The sequence below is a fragment of the Nyctereutes procyonoides genome, unplaced genomic scaffold, assembly GCF_905146905.1.
Source record: "Nyctereutes procyonoides isolate TBG_1078 unplaced genomic scaffold, NYPRO_anot_genome, whole genome shotgun sequence".
NCBI lineage: Eukaryota > Metazoa > Chordata > Mammalia > Carnivora > Canidae > Nyctereutes > Nyctereutes procyonoides.
The window spans coordinates 14,567,206-14,581,189 of NW_026575082.1; the positions used below are offsets into that span (position 1 = coordinate 14,567,206).

The 13,984-nt window shown below is 47.9% G+C and overlaps 1 protein-coding gene across 5 annotated transcripts in view; it reads left to right on the forward strand.

Annotated features, from left to right (window-relative positions):
* The window catches only part of LOC129514475 (E3 ubiquitin-protein ligase RNF152), a 79,878-nt gene that overhangs the window by 21,551 nt on the left and 44,343 nt on the right, over positions 1–13,984 (forward strand). The window contains exons 1-2 of one of the 5 annotated variants that reach the window (XM_055333044.1): positions 1,251–1,426; positions 1,887–2,010. The exons of 1 other annotated variant lie outside the window; for it this stretch is intronic. The gene's annotated coding sequence lies outside the window, so the exon portion shown is untranslated. Of the gene's footprint in view, positions 1–1,250; positions 1,427–1,886; positions 2,011–2,942; positions 3,360–13,984 lie in introns of those variants that run through there. 3 more of the 5 variants (XM_055333045.1, XM_055333046.1, XM_055333047.1) reach the window with 3 other exon arrangements.

Genomic DNA, 13,984 nt, shown 5'->3' on the forward strand with positions numbered 1-13,984 from the left:
TGTAGGACTTACTCCCTTTCTGGAGTTTCCTTCACAAGAGGTTTTATTTTCTGCCTTGAGCACCCCCAGGGGTCAGGAGCTTGCAACATCCCAAGTACCTTTTATGTCCCATTTTATAGTCAGGAAAAACAGAGCCTGAGTGAGGTGAACTGGTAGACCGAGGTCTGGGGTTCAGAGGTGGGCTTTGTGTTAGCCCTGGCAGGACAGGCTGCGCTGTTCAATACTTCCCCCAGCGCCCCATCCTTTCCTTCTGATAGTCCCCCATCAGCACACCACAGGACCCCTTCAGTGGGATCTCGCCCCACAGGCCTGCAGAGTGTTCATGGTCTTACCATTAGAGATTCATTCCTTGGGCTGTGATAAAAACAGCAGGGGTTGTGGGTCGCTCGGTAGACTGTGGGCTATATCCCTACTCTGCTCATTCATCTGCCTTGTGATCCTGAGCAGGCCATTCTGTGTCCTCATGTAGGACGAGACCAGTAGTATTTATTTCAGAAGGTCATGGAGAAGGTTCCTAAAACTGATGTGGGTAGAAGCCCTTGCGAGGTGTCAGGTGCTGTTTTAAGTATTCCGTATAGGTTTGCTTACTTAATTATCAGAACAACCCTCCGAGGCAGGAGCCAGAGGCAGGCCCAGAAAAATTAAATGCTGCGTCTCGGTTCTGAAGCTGGGACGTAGACAGTTCATTATAAATCCCTTCCTTTTCCTTTTTGGGTTTCATGTCCCTGAATCCTTTGCTAAAATGCGAGCGCCCTTGTGAAGGAAAACAATCACCTCCCTAGGGTGTTGTGCAAGTGTCCGCCAGCCCTGCTGGGAAGCAGGTGCAGATGGGGAGTGGGCGGGCCCGATGGAGGGAGCGTGAAGAAGACCACAGGTTGTAACATCATCCAGGCAGATTGGCCCCACTGAGACGGGGATGGGGTGGTGGGAAGACTGACTTGAGCAGGAAACCAGGGCAGGAGGGGAGGCGCAGACACAGGCCGCGAAGCACTCAATTTAACCTGGATCGTTTTTGCCTTGTATGGAGCTGGCCCCTTACTTTGGCTTCACTTTTCTTTTTCTTGGATCTGAGGACGTGAGGTCTCCAAACATGCTGGCAGGAAAATAGGACTTTGGTCCTTACTCCTTCTTGGTTAACCTTAAAAGAACTCTTCAACTATCTACCTCCTTAAAAAAAAAAAAAAGGAGGAGGAGGAGAGAAAGAAGAGTGACATCCCAAAGCAAAGCCTACAGGGAGTAGTGGCGTTGGGGTCATCGTCGGCTGAGCCACAGACCCCAGCCTGGGCTCTGGAGCCGTGCAGAAGGCAGGGCTGGGAAGTCTTTCCTGAAGGGGAAGCAAGCAGGCAGTGGAGAGCCAGGGGCCGAGGGCCCTGACCGTGAGAACACTGCACACTTCTCTTCCTTGGGCAGAAGAAAACCCGAGCAGGTGAGGTCACTTCATAGAAAAAAGCGGTGTGGGAGACGAGGAGATGAAATGTCTGACATGAAGATTTTTAAAAATGCCATCCGTGAGTTTATTTGTGGTGATAAATCCCATCCTCAGACACTGATCCGGAAAGCCTGTTTTCTCTTTTGGAGTGTGTAGGCCAAGCCATGGCTGCAATGACATTTGGCCACCCAGGGCTTCCCGCTGCGCTCTGAGCCCCACTCCCCCACTCCAGCCTCTTTATAATCCTAAAAGCAGGGGATTAGTGTCAGATGAGGTCCAATAAAACAATATTTCCGTATTTCCAAATTATTTCCAAGACCAGGCAAGGTTTTTTAGGAGCAATGGAAAGATATGAGATGACAAGATACACGATGAGGCCTTCCTTGGGTTGATAGACTTACCCATGTTTCTTTTCTTTTCTTTTTTTTCTTTCTTTTTTTTTTTTTTTTTTTTTTAGAGAGACAGAGAGAGAGAGAATGGAAGACACAGGCAGAGGGAGAAGCAGGCTCCATTGGGACTCGATCCATGGTCCCCATGTGGGACTCGATCCCAGGTCTCCAGGATCACGCCCTGGGCTAAAGGTGATGCTAAACCACTGAGCCACCCGGGCTGCCCTCTTTTTTTTTTTTTTTCCCCGTGGTTTAAATTCAGAGTCAACAAGCTCCACGCATGTCTCTACCAGAAAATACAAATGCTTCTAGTGAACCCTGGTTACACTGTCACTGTCGTGGTTTCCTGTTCGAAGTCCTATGCTTACAAACTTTCTCATTTCGTCTTGCTATCATTATGGTATAGTTAGCAGTTAAAATTTGAAGACCGAGATTTCCCATTTCTGCGGATTTCACTAATTAGAATTTTGTGGTAGTTGAAATGGTGAAGACCGGGGCTTCCTTTAGCTAGTCCTACTTACAAAGAAATGGAGAACTTAAGAACTAAAGATTACCTGCAAGGTGTTAGAATGTTCTAAAAAAAAAAAAATCTTTTCTAAAATTTCAAATGCTTATGCAAGACCTGTCCTTTTTATAAACAGTGAAAACTTTTGGTTCCTCTATTTAGGAAACCAAAATAGAGCGGGAACCCTGAGAACCTCAGGTATAGGCAGTCCTTTATCAACCCGCTGTAAGTCACCTGCGAAGCCTCCTGTATATCACTGACCTTTTCACGCAGCTGCTTTTGTAAGGCCTGCTCCTGACTTTCCTACACGCTTTCCTGCTCTGCCTCTTTCCTCCACATCACTACAGGGCACAATGCTGATTTATGCTTTTTCACTCATTTAGTGGACAGCTTCGAAGTTGCTTGTAAAGCCTGTACCTTTCCTTGTGACCTGAAGTGGCTTTTCCGGATGCCCAGGGCAGCTAAGTGCCCTCCAGGGGCAGCTAATGGTGATCGGGCTTTGCTCGCCTCCATCCTGTGTTCTCTGAGCTGACACTGGGCAGCTGTGGGGTCTGAGACCTTGAATAAGCTGGGGGGAGAGAGAAATATTAGAAAATATTTTAAAAATGCTTTTCCCCGGGCTCCTGGGTGGCTCAGTCGGTTAAGCGCCTGCCTTCGGCTCAGGCCATGATCCCGGGGTCCTGGGATCGAGTTCCGCGTCGGGCTTCCTGCTCAGCCCTCTCCCTCTGCCACTCCACATGCTTGTGCTCTCTTGTTCTCTGTCAAATAAATAAATAAAATCTTAAAACAACTTTTCCCTGGGAGGAAAACACCTCTGAACCCAGTGTTGTACACTTGCAGTGACACTTGGAGCCCCCCCGCTGTAGTCAGCGGGCCCCCTCTGAACACCTGTGCTGGCCACAAGGGAAATGGGGAGAGATGACAAAAACCCAGCTCCACCCATTACCATGAATCTCCTTGGGTTTTGTTAAGGAGGCTCCCGCATCCAAATCTCACACCTGCCACCACCCCCTGGGGCCCATTGAGTTCTAAGAAGGTGAGCAAAACTGATTTAATGTTTACTGTGTTTTAGCTAGCATATTAGTTTTAGGTTAATTTTACCTAACAGTAGAGTTGTATTTTTATGTGCATTTTGTGTATTTTCACAGTACTGCAGGATTCCCCAGAGAGTTTGTGTGCATTGGACATTCCTAAGCATTGTATGGGGTTTAGGAGTATTATTTTATATTTTATTTTATTATTATTTTTAAGAGATGTTATTTATTTATTCATGAGAGACAGAGAGAGAGAGAGAGAGAGAGAGAGAGAGAGGCAGAGACACAGGCAGAGGGAGAAGCAGGTTCCATGCAGGGAGCCCGATGTGGGACTCGATCCAGGGTCTCCAGGATCAGGCCCTGGGCAGAAGGCAGATGCTAAATCGCTGAGCCACCGGGGCTGCCCTATTTTATATTTTAAATGATTGCTGTGAGTTACTGTTCGCTTTTCATGCTGCATTGCTGATGGTATTGGGGTTTGTGTGAAGCCCAGTTCATGGTCAGGAATGGGTGCCCACCTGGTAAGACCTTGAATAGGGGCAGTCGAGCCCGCTTTACATCCCTTCACCCCATGGTGGGGGCAACAGAAGAGCTGCAGGGGTTGCACACACTCCTTCCTTAAAATTAAAAAATTCACACGTCTCTTCACTCCCCCTCCTGCTGCTCAGAAGCAACCATAAAAACCAGTCTGAGTCGTGGATTCAGTTTGCCATCTCCTTGCTTTTGTCCTGCGTGGGTAACTCTTGAGTTCCCATTCTGAAGATTATCTCTTGTTGGTTTGAAATCCAAAACAGGCTTGTTTCGGAAAGCCACTAGCTAGTGAGCAGATAGCTAGGTTTTCTAGCCTTCATGTGGTTGCAACGTTTGAATGCTTGATTGGAAAAAATATGCTTTTACAAAGTTCACGAAAGTCCTGCCTTCTCCTTGCCTTCACTCATCAGGGAACTAACTGAGTCATTTTGGGACAAGCCCCGAGCCTGCTGCTTGGGTTTTTTTTTTTCTTTCTTAGGTGTTGCTGTTGATTTGCTGTAGCACATTCATTAGTTCCAAAGGTTCCAGAACGTCACCGTGGCCCTGCTGAGCTGTGGGAACCCAGGGGGCAGGTCGGAGAAAAGCCAGAGCTGTGGCTGGGAGAGGAACGTGCACCCCCAGCGTCAGTAGGAAGCCGAAGGAATGAGCTTGGCACTCCAGGGCATAAAGGCGGGGAGTAGAGACCCCAAAGGGAGACTTGGCGGCTGTCCCAGGAGAAGAGGTGGAGGGAAGAGCATGTGCCATAGATTGGAAAAGCTGGAATGGGAGGTAGCTGGAGACGAGGCTGGAAATGTAGCCGAATCCCCAAAGGACCCATAGAGCCTGGTGGCCGTGTGGGCCCTGCTCCCTTGGTAGTAGGGAGTGAGTAGAATATTCTGAGCTGTGCTGTGGCCCCATCAGATGGCTCAAAGCCTGGGAAATTGGGCAGAAAGCGTGGGTGTGAATCCTGGCTCTGCCAACTACTTGCTCTGGAACTTGGGCAGGTATTTTGAACGTCTTTGCCACCATCTCTTGCTCTGCTATATGAGGACAATGAGGACACCTTCCCCAAGTTGTCCCAAGGATAAAGGAGTCACCATATGTAAATCCCTGGCACAGAATCGCACCCCTGAGGGCTGGTGGGGATGTGACCTGCCACGGAGGAGCAGCGCACAGGATGGTTGGCGTGTGACACAGCCAGGAGACGGGGGACCTGGTTTGCAGGGCTTTTATGTGACAGTCTGGCAGCAGTTTGCAGAGATGTGCCCTGGGGGATGCTGGTCGCCTGAGTTCTTTTGGAGGGGGGCTGTGTGTGGTCAGCAGTATCTTTGCCTGCTTCTCCTCTGTACCCCACGTCGTGAGCCTGGCCTGCTGGGCGGTGGTGGCAGGAAGAGACACGAGAGAAATTTCAGGAGGCTGAGGAGCTTGGGCTTGATGCAACTTCAGAAGCCTTCTATTATCTTGTCTTTTGGGCGACACGGTGACTCTAGTGCCCCAGTTGTTCTAACGGGGAGATACGTAATTGGATCTCAGCTGGCTAGGCTTCCTTGCAAACTAAAAGAAAATTGCCATTTTTAGTTTTATGCAGGTTTCTTCGGGGAGATGCGGACAGATATCATGGGGATATTTGCCTTTAATTTAAAATGAGTTTCTTTTAAAATCCATTGGATTATACGTCTAAACCCTAATGTTGAGAAAACTCTTTTCCGAGACACGAAAGTATTAGTCCATTAGGAGCCTCTCCGAGGCAGCGGGGACTCTGGGTACGGAACCCCACTCTGGAATGGAGGCTGCCAGCAGGGGATTATCTAGGACTTGGGTTTAGGCAGTTTGCAAAACAATTCAGCAAAGTCTATAAAGGCAACGGGGGGAAATAGTATTGCTTTTTTTGTGCTGCCAACCAGGTTTGTCACACGGATTAGTAATTTAGATAGGAACAGCCATGAATCACTGCTTAGAGTTTCGCATTTAATTTTATCCTGGAAGCAATTTCCTTTCAAATTCTCGAGCTGTAGTTATCATTAATGAATTAAACATTATGAAACCCAGAGAACCACTAATTCATTTTGAAATAAGTAGACGTTTAAGTCTGAAAAAGAAACCTTACATTTTGTTCAGTGGTGTTTAATATTTTCAAGCTGACAAAATGTGGACTGGCATTCCGCGGCCTGGCGTCCCCACCCCGGAGGGGTTGGTGGCTGGTCCCGGGGCCTGTGTGCCTGAGATCTTGGCTGCAAAGAAGAAATCGAGTGTTCTCGGTGGCCAGCGACTGGGTGTTTTCCAGAGGGGAAAGATTAAAATATTTGGAAAAGGCAGCTGATTAGAGTCCCAGCTCTCCGCCCAGAGTCCTTATCTCCAGTGCTTTCCAGCTTAACCCTCTCTGTCCCGTCCTCTTCCGGGACACCTGCCGTCCCTTGGGATAGCCCACTCGGTCATCGGGGCCGTTGAACACAGCCTGGGAGAGCTCCAGCCTCTCGGACCCTCGAGTCCAGCTCCAGGAGAGCACATCCCGGTGCAGGTGACCACTGGGCGGGGGCCGCGTGGTGACACAGCAAGTGCTTGAGGAGTGTAGAGCACATGGGGAGAGGGGCGCAGACTCCTTATATCCCGGGCCTGGAAGACACGTTCAGGTTTGGTTTGGTTTTTGTTTGTTTGTTCGTTTGTTTTTTGTTTTTTTTTTTTACTCAAAGATACTTGAATGTCAAAAGCTGGCCAGAGAATTGGCAGATTGTGTCTCCATCCACGTTGCGTGAATGCCGCTACCTTCAGAAAAAGGTACAGGGGCTGCGCTTCAAGGCCCCTTTGATTTGGTTTGGACACGGAAGGTGTCTAGCACTTTTGTTTAACTTGTTGTTACTGTTGTTGTTGTTGTTGTTGTTGTTTTTCAGATGGGATTTCACCCCCATCTCACCTCTTTTGAAAATCTGCTTTGTCCACTCAAGTTTTTTTTGGAAGGGTCATCCTGTCCATGGGCAGCCCGTGACCTCATCTGAGCCTCAGTTTTCTTTTTTTTTTTTTTCTTTTATTTATTTATGACAGTCACAGAGAGAGAGAGAGAGAGAGAGAGAGAGAGAGGCAGAGACACAGGCAGAGGGAGAAGCAGGCTCCATGCACCGGGAGCCCGATGTGGGATTCGATCCCGGGTCTCCAGGATCGCACCCTGGGCCAAAGGCAGGCGCCAAACCGCTGCGCCATCCAGGGATCCCTGAGCCTCAGTTTTCTTGTGTGTAAAATGGGGATGATAATACCTGCCCTCTTTCTCCGTCACACAGATGGTCGTGACCATTAAATGAGATCATGGATGTGAAAACACCTGTCTAGTACCTTTTATAGTATGGGAGGCAGAGAGGTGCTAAAAGGCTCAGGATGGAGGAAACAGGATTTCCTCCTACCTCCCCTCAGGATCTGATTAGGTCTTACTTCTTAGGGGAGGGAAGGTTTCTCTGAGGGACTCAGGGCCTTGTCTTTCTTCCTCCATTTCCATGAGGTGGGCAGAAGAGGTTTCACGGAGCACAGCCATATATTTTCTCTTTCTTAGTTGGTGCTGCTTCCAAATCAAGAGGTTTTTGTGGGGCTCCTGGGTGGCTCAGTCAGTGAAGGATCTGCCTTTCGCTCAGGTCATGATCCTGGGTCCTGGGATCAAGCCCCCCATGGGCTCCCTGCTCAGCTGGGAGTTTGCTGCTCCCTCTCCCTCTGCTGCTCCCCCTGCACTTGCACTCTCTCTCTCTCTGTCAAATAAATAAATAAAATCTTTTTTTTTTTAAGATTTTATTTATTTGTTCATGAGAGACACAGAGAGGCAGAGACCTGGAGGGAGAAGCAGACTCCTTGTAGGAAACCTGATGCGCACTCGATCCCTGGACGGGGATCACGCCCTGAGCCAAAGGCAGGGGCTCAGCTGCTGAGCCACCCCGGCATTCCAATAAATAAAATCTTTAAAAGAAGAGGAGGTATTTGTGACTCCTCAGTTCTTCATTTCTACCTTATATTAATTTCCCAGGGCTGCCCTAACAAAATACAAGGAATCGCGTAGCTTAGGACAACAGAAATTTATTTCTCTGATGGCTCTGGCAGCTGTACGTCTGAATTCAAGGTGTCAGCAGGCGACGCCCCCCCGAAACCTGTAGGGGAGGAACCTTCCTTGCCTCTTCCAACTCCTGGTGTTGCTGGCGGCCCTTGGCTTGCAGATGTACCTACTCTCTGCCTGTGTCGTCTTATGACCCCCTTTCCTCAGGTGTCTCCTCTTCTCCTGACAGCACATGAGTGGTAGATTGAAGGCCCTCCCAGTAGTATGACCTTGTATTAGCAAACTACCTGTACACTGGCCCTACTTCCCAGCAAGGCCACAGTCTCAGGTACAGGGGACTAGGACCTGAGCATACACTTTTTGGAGACTTTCTTTGTTTTTGTTTTGTTTTTAAAGATTTTATTTTATTTATTTTTAAAAGATTCTATTTATTTATTCACAAGAGACACAGAGACACAGGCAGAGGGAGAAGCAGGCTCCCTGCGGGGAGCACGATATGGGACTCCATCCCAGAACCCCAGGATCATGTGCCCTGAGCCAAAGGCAGACGCTCAACCAGTGAGCCACCTAGGCATCCCTTTTTAAAGATTTTATTTATTTATTCATTAGAGGCAGAGACACAGACAGAGGGAGGAGCAGGCTACATGCAGGAAGCCTGACTTGGGACTCGATCCCAGGTCTCCAGGATCACATCCTGGGCTGAAGGCGGTGCTAAACCACTGAGCCACCCGGGCTGCCATGGAGACCCTCTTTGATACCCCTAGACACACGCGCGTGCACACACACACACACAGGTGGATTGCTACTCATTCACACCACAGCTTTAAGCTCCTTTGCAGAAGGGCCGCATTCACCACCCTGGACAGAGAGGTAGCCCCCCGATCTTTCCAGACCTGCTGGCTGTGTGTCCTTGGGAGCACCGCTGCACCTCGGAAGCAGCTCAGAGGTCGGATTAGCACCAAACCACCCTCTCTCACGCTCTGTTGACGACTGGCGTCTCCTGAGCCTGAAACCAAGAAGCCTCGATGGTACCAGTGGGAAGTGCGAAAGGCCTTCCATTTTTTTTTTAAGATTTTATTTATTTATTTATGATAGAGAGAAAGAGGCAGAGACACAGGCAGAGGGAGAAGCAGGCTCCATGCAGGGGGCCCGATGTGGGATTCGATCCCAGGACCCCAGGATCGTGCCCTGGGCCAAAGGCGGCGCTGAACCGCTGAGCCACCCAGGGATCCCCCCTTCCAGTTTTATTTGAAACGATCAGTTTTATCAGAAGTACTGAGTTGGGAATTTGGGCAAGTGCATACGGCGGCCCCTCGTATGCACGGGGCCGGGCACGCGGGGGCTCCGGCGTTGTGCGCGCAGGTGGCTGGGACCCAGGGAGCTCCAGCTTGGCCAGAAGAGGGGCTCGGCCATCCCGGGCTGGGTGCCTGACATAACTCGGCATGAGAAACGTGGTTGCCCCCAGGGGGGTTCATACTGTCAGGACGAAGCCAGCAGACTGAGTTAGTCCTCGTTTTGCCCCCGTCTTGCCAAGGGAACTTAGGCCCGGTTCTTACCAGAGCAGGATCCTCGGTGTCTCATCTCTGTGTGAAAAGAGTGAAATTTGCTGCATCATGATGTCTGCAGGGCAATTAATGGGTTGCTGTGTGCAAGCCGCTGGCCGACCTCAAGGAAATAGGGGTTGTTCATGAGGACAGTCATTCACTAGCTCTGTCTCCACCAGTAAATGGATTTTAGGCTCAGACGGGGGCGTTTAAATAAGAACATGGTCTGAAATGCAGAGGGTCGGTTGAGGAGCTGCTGGTCTTGTATCTCAGGGCCCTGCCAGGCCCAGGAGGAGTGCGAGAGACTTGCCCTGGGTGGGAGCCCGCCTGCCAGATACGATGGAAGGGCCGAGGGAAGGCCGGGGGCTTGGGGTGTCCCCTTGGGGTGATGGGTTGCAATGGGAAGTTGAAGGAGGTAAAATTGGGGAATATTGCCAGAAGTGGCAGTATCAGGGACAGAGTCCTGGTGTTAGGGAATGGGGTTTAAGGGATGGTAGGTCCAGGTGCTTGGGGGAGGGAGAGGCAGCTAGGGGTCCGGTGAGCTTCAGACCTGAGGGCTAAGGAACAAGAAAGAACGCAAGTGTAGGTAGGGGAGCTGGGGCAGGAAGTCAGAGCCAAGCTGGCATTCTGGGGAGACTTGGGTGGGGCCCCAGGGGGTTGCCCCAAAAGTCCCCACATGTCTCCACTAGGGTTAGGGTTGGTCCTAGAAACTGGTGTAGGTGGGAGGGATTCATTTGTGAGAAACGAGGGCTGGAGCAGCTGGACCCCAGGTTGAGACAGACCACTTCTGGGATGGAGCCATCATCCTCCCTGCTTCATTTATTTGAGTAGACTTAGTAGGCTCAGTAGCAGAAATCCCAGAATAAAGCTTAACTCCTCTCTACCACCTGAGCATAAGCTAGAGTTGTTTTTCCTGCTGCTGCTGCTGTTTTAGTTGTCTCCTTCCTTAAAATCATGGGGCAAGTGCATTATTTTGGAAAACACCCAAACGTAGATGTTTAGATACCTCATGACAAATGTACCTAAAATGACTATTGATGAACGGAGCTGGGACTGCGAAGTGTTTTGTTTTAATATTGCCATCCCCAAACAGAATGAACAAAGCGTCCCCACCCAGGCCTATGTTTGATTGCTGGCCAGGGCCTAGAAGACGTGAAAATCGTGTGATCTGTTTGCTACTTCTGTACCTGGTCCAAGCAGAATGCGGCCATGAACCATGAGGCCTGGCATTTAAAAGAAATATTTGTACACACAATGGAATATTACTCACTCGTAAAAAAAAAAAAAAAGAATGAAATCTTGCCACTGGGGACAACATGGATGGATCTAGAAGATCTTAGACTAAGTGAAACAAGTCAGAGAAAGACAAGTGCCATATTTCACTTAGACGTGGACTCCAAAAAATAAAACAAGCAAAAACAGAAATAGTCATAAAAACAGAGATCAAACTGGAGGGACAAGGGGGTTAAGAGGTACAGACTTTTGATTATAAAACAAATAAGTCACGGGAATGAGAAGTACAGCGCAGGGAATGATAATGTTGTATGAGGACGACACATATCGTGATGAGCAGTGCGTAATGTATACAATTGTCGAATCCCTATGTTGTACACCTGAAACTAGTATAACACCGTATATCAGTTATACTTGCGTTATAGAAATGTGAAAAAAGGAATAGTAGGTTATGAGAAGAACTGCAGTAACGTGTAACAGACCGTGAGGAGCATCCCTGTCTCTGCTTGGAGAGAAAACCCTGTTTGTGTGGCTGTTGAAGATTGGCTTCATTTTGCCAGGACCCAAACCATAATATTCTGAAGCCCAAAAGGGTCAAAAGCAAGGCCCGGACAAAATATGTGGCAGCTTTTGATGTAAAAATTATTTTAGTTTCCCCATGAAAATGAAATCCCCTAGACCGTGTTTGATGTCCTGAGGGAGGCATCGAAATTAGGAGTTTGGTGATCAGGGTTTTTGTTGTGAGTCGACTCTGGATGAATCATTTAATTTCCTGAAAGTCTTAGTTTTTCTTATCTGCAAAGTAGGAAATTTCTTTTACACTCTCTTTTCCAGTGTTGGGGGTAATCCATTGAGTAGTGTACACAGCACTGGTAATGGACATATTCTTCAACTGGTAAGCGGGGATGATCAGCATAAAGGTAAAAAGTCAGAATCTCTATTTTATGCCTGTCCCCCTGCATCTTATTTTAATTAAATTCACTCCAGAATTTTGATGGAAAAATGCTTGTTTTTCCGTGTTTTACTACTTAATTAATCTAAAATGTTACCCTGAGTAATGGAGCCATATCTAGACAAGGGCTGTTCCGAGAGGAGAAATTGTGCAGAAGGATGTTTGTAAATAATGCTTAGGTGACACGATTGTGATAATTATGGCTTTTTGAAGATGAGTTTTATAGCAAGTCTTCAATTTTCCTGTCAGTTTTTTTCTGGGCTCTCCCACTTAGGCAAGCACATTTGTTTCATGGAACTAGCTGTTCAGGGATCTGAATCCTGAGAGAGCTCAGCAGCTCTGTGAATCCACTTTTCATTTGCTGTGGCTAATTTTGCAGACCCTCAAAGAGGAGGAAGATTGCTCTACTGTCCCCCATCTCCACCCCAGATAAAGAGGTGTAGCAAATCTCCAACTACTCAGTCTCCAGCTCAAATGAATAGTCATCCCTGCATCAGACTAACCTTGAATGCTCTGCCGGACCCTATGTGGCCAGAAGGGCCCTAGTGATGATGCTCTGATGATGTTTTGTGTGGAATTCCCGTCCCAAGAGTGACCACCTCCCCCCATTCCCGTCCATCCCTTCTGTGCCTGTGCTTGGGAGGCTCTGAGTACTGGAGGCGGCATGAAAGTGCAGGACCCTCCTGTAGTTAAGTATAAGACCCTCAGAAGTCTTTGAAATAAACTCTTGGGACCCCTAGGCTTTGAGGCTTTCCCCAGGAGGGGGACCCATTTAATATTTCATCATGTTGTTCTCCAGCTTAGGGGTCTTCTCTAGCTTCTAGTTGTTTGGAGTCTTAACCATCAGTTTCATGATCTTCACTTATTCATCAGCTCAACTGGAATCTAATTGCAAATAGAAAGCAGCCAGTAAACTTTGTTAATAGATCTTTTGGAAGCTTCTAGAGTCAGAATTGGAGGAGCCCTTAGAGGTCATTTTGTCCAGCCTACCAATGAGAACTCAGGCCCGGAGAAGCTGAGTGACTGGTCCAGATGAATGAATGGAGAGCCAGGACAGGAACCCAGGGCTCTTGAACTACCTGGATCTAGGGAGACATGGAGTAAGGAATACTTAGCAGATGTGCTCTCTTTTAGTTAGGTTATATCCAAATTATGTGGATTAGAATGTCCTAATTTTATTTTAAAGATTTATTTATTTATTCATGACACATAGAGAGAGACAGAGACACAGGCAGAGGGCGAAGCAGGCTCCATGCAGGGAGCCGAACGTGGGACTCGATCCAGGGTCTCCAGGATCGTGCCCTGGGCTGAAGGCGGCGGCGCTAAACCGCTGAGCCACCCTGGCTGCCCTAGAATGTCCTAATTTTATTACAAGTTTATGGTTGGCTCCTGCTAAACCAGAATTCCCGTGTAATGCTACCTTGTTGTAAAGCTTTAAAAATGCATTGACTTACTTTTCTGAGTTAGTGGCCCAAGCTGACTCTTAGATGGCGGGGAATCTTGGTTCCCCCAAGAATCATTGCAAATATTCATTGTAATCCTATAAAATGATAGCTTCAGAACATGGATTTGGCATGAATACAAGCCACAGAATATATTCCAGCATTCCTCCTCTCCTCTGCCACATTAGCTTATTTAAAATATAATATTTTGGTTATTTGACTTATTCCACATGACCTTTAAAACCCTGTTTGCTGTTATTTTATAGTTCTGGAGACAGAGTCAATGAGTTCTCTTAATCCTGGAAAATCATGTGACTTTCTGATATTATACCACTTGCATTCTGATGGGGTATGGATTTCTTCTTCTTCTTCTTCTTCTTCTTCTTCTTCTTCTTCTTCTTCTTCTTCTTTCTTCTTTCTTCTTCTTCTTCTTCTTCTTCTTCTTCTTCTTCTTCTTCTTCTTCTTCTTCTTCTTCTTCTTCCTCCTCCTCCTCCTCCTCCTCCTCCTCTTTCTCCCCCTTCCCCTCCTTCTCCTCGTTCTCCTTCCCTACCATTTTCACATCAGGTTGAACACAGACTCAGGCAAGGTATAAGCTTGGGAGTGAGATTTGCTTGGCTTGTTTACCTTCTCCCATTGTTGAAGTGGCTGTGATTCAGCACCAGGTTCTTCTCTCCCTGATGTGCTTGGGAGGAGGGGTATGTGAAATCCCAAAGCATCAGTGGAAGTATGACCATCATATTAGAATGTTCTTTGTGTTGAAAGCTGTACCCACTGCTTCCTGATGACCCCCACTAAAATAATACCACGTTCTAGAAGAACGCCATCCGAGCTTCTAAATACACACTACCTCCTCCTCAGTTGAGAAGAAGAGAGAAAGTAATTCTGAATAGGTTGTTTGAAGTAGGCAGGATAAGGACA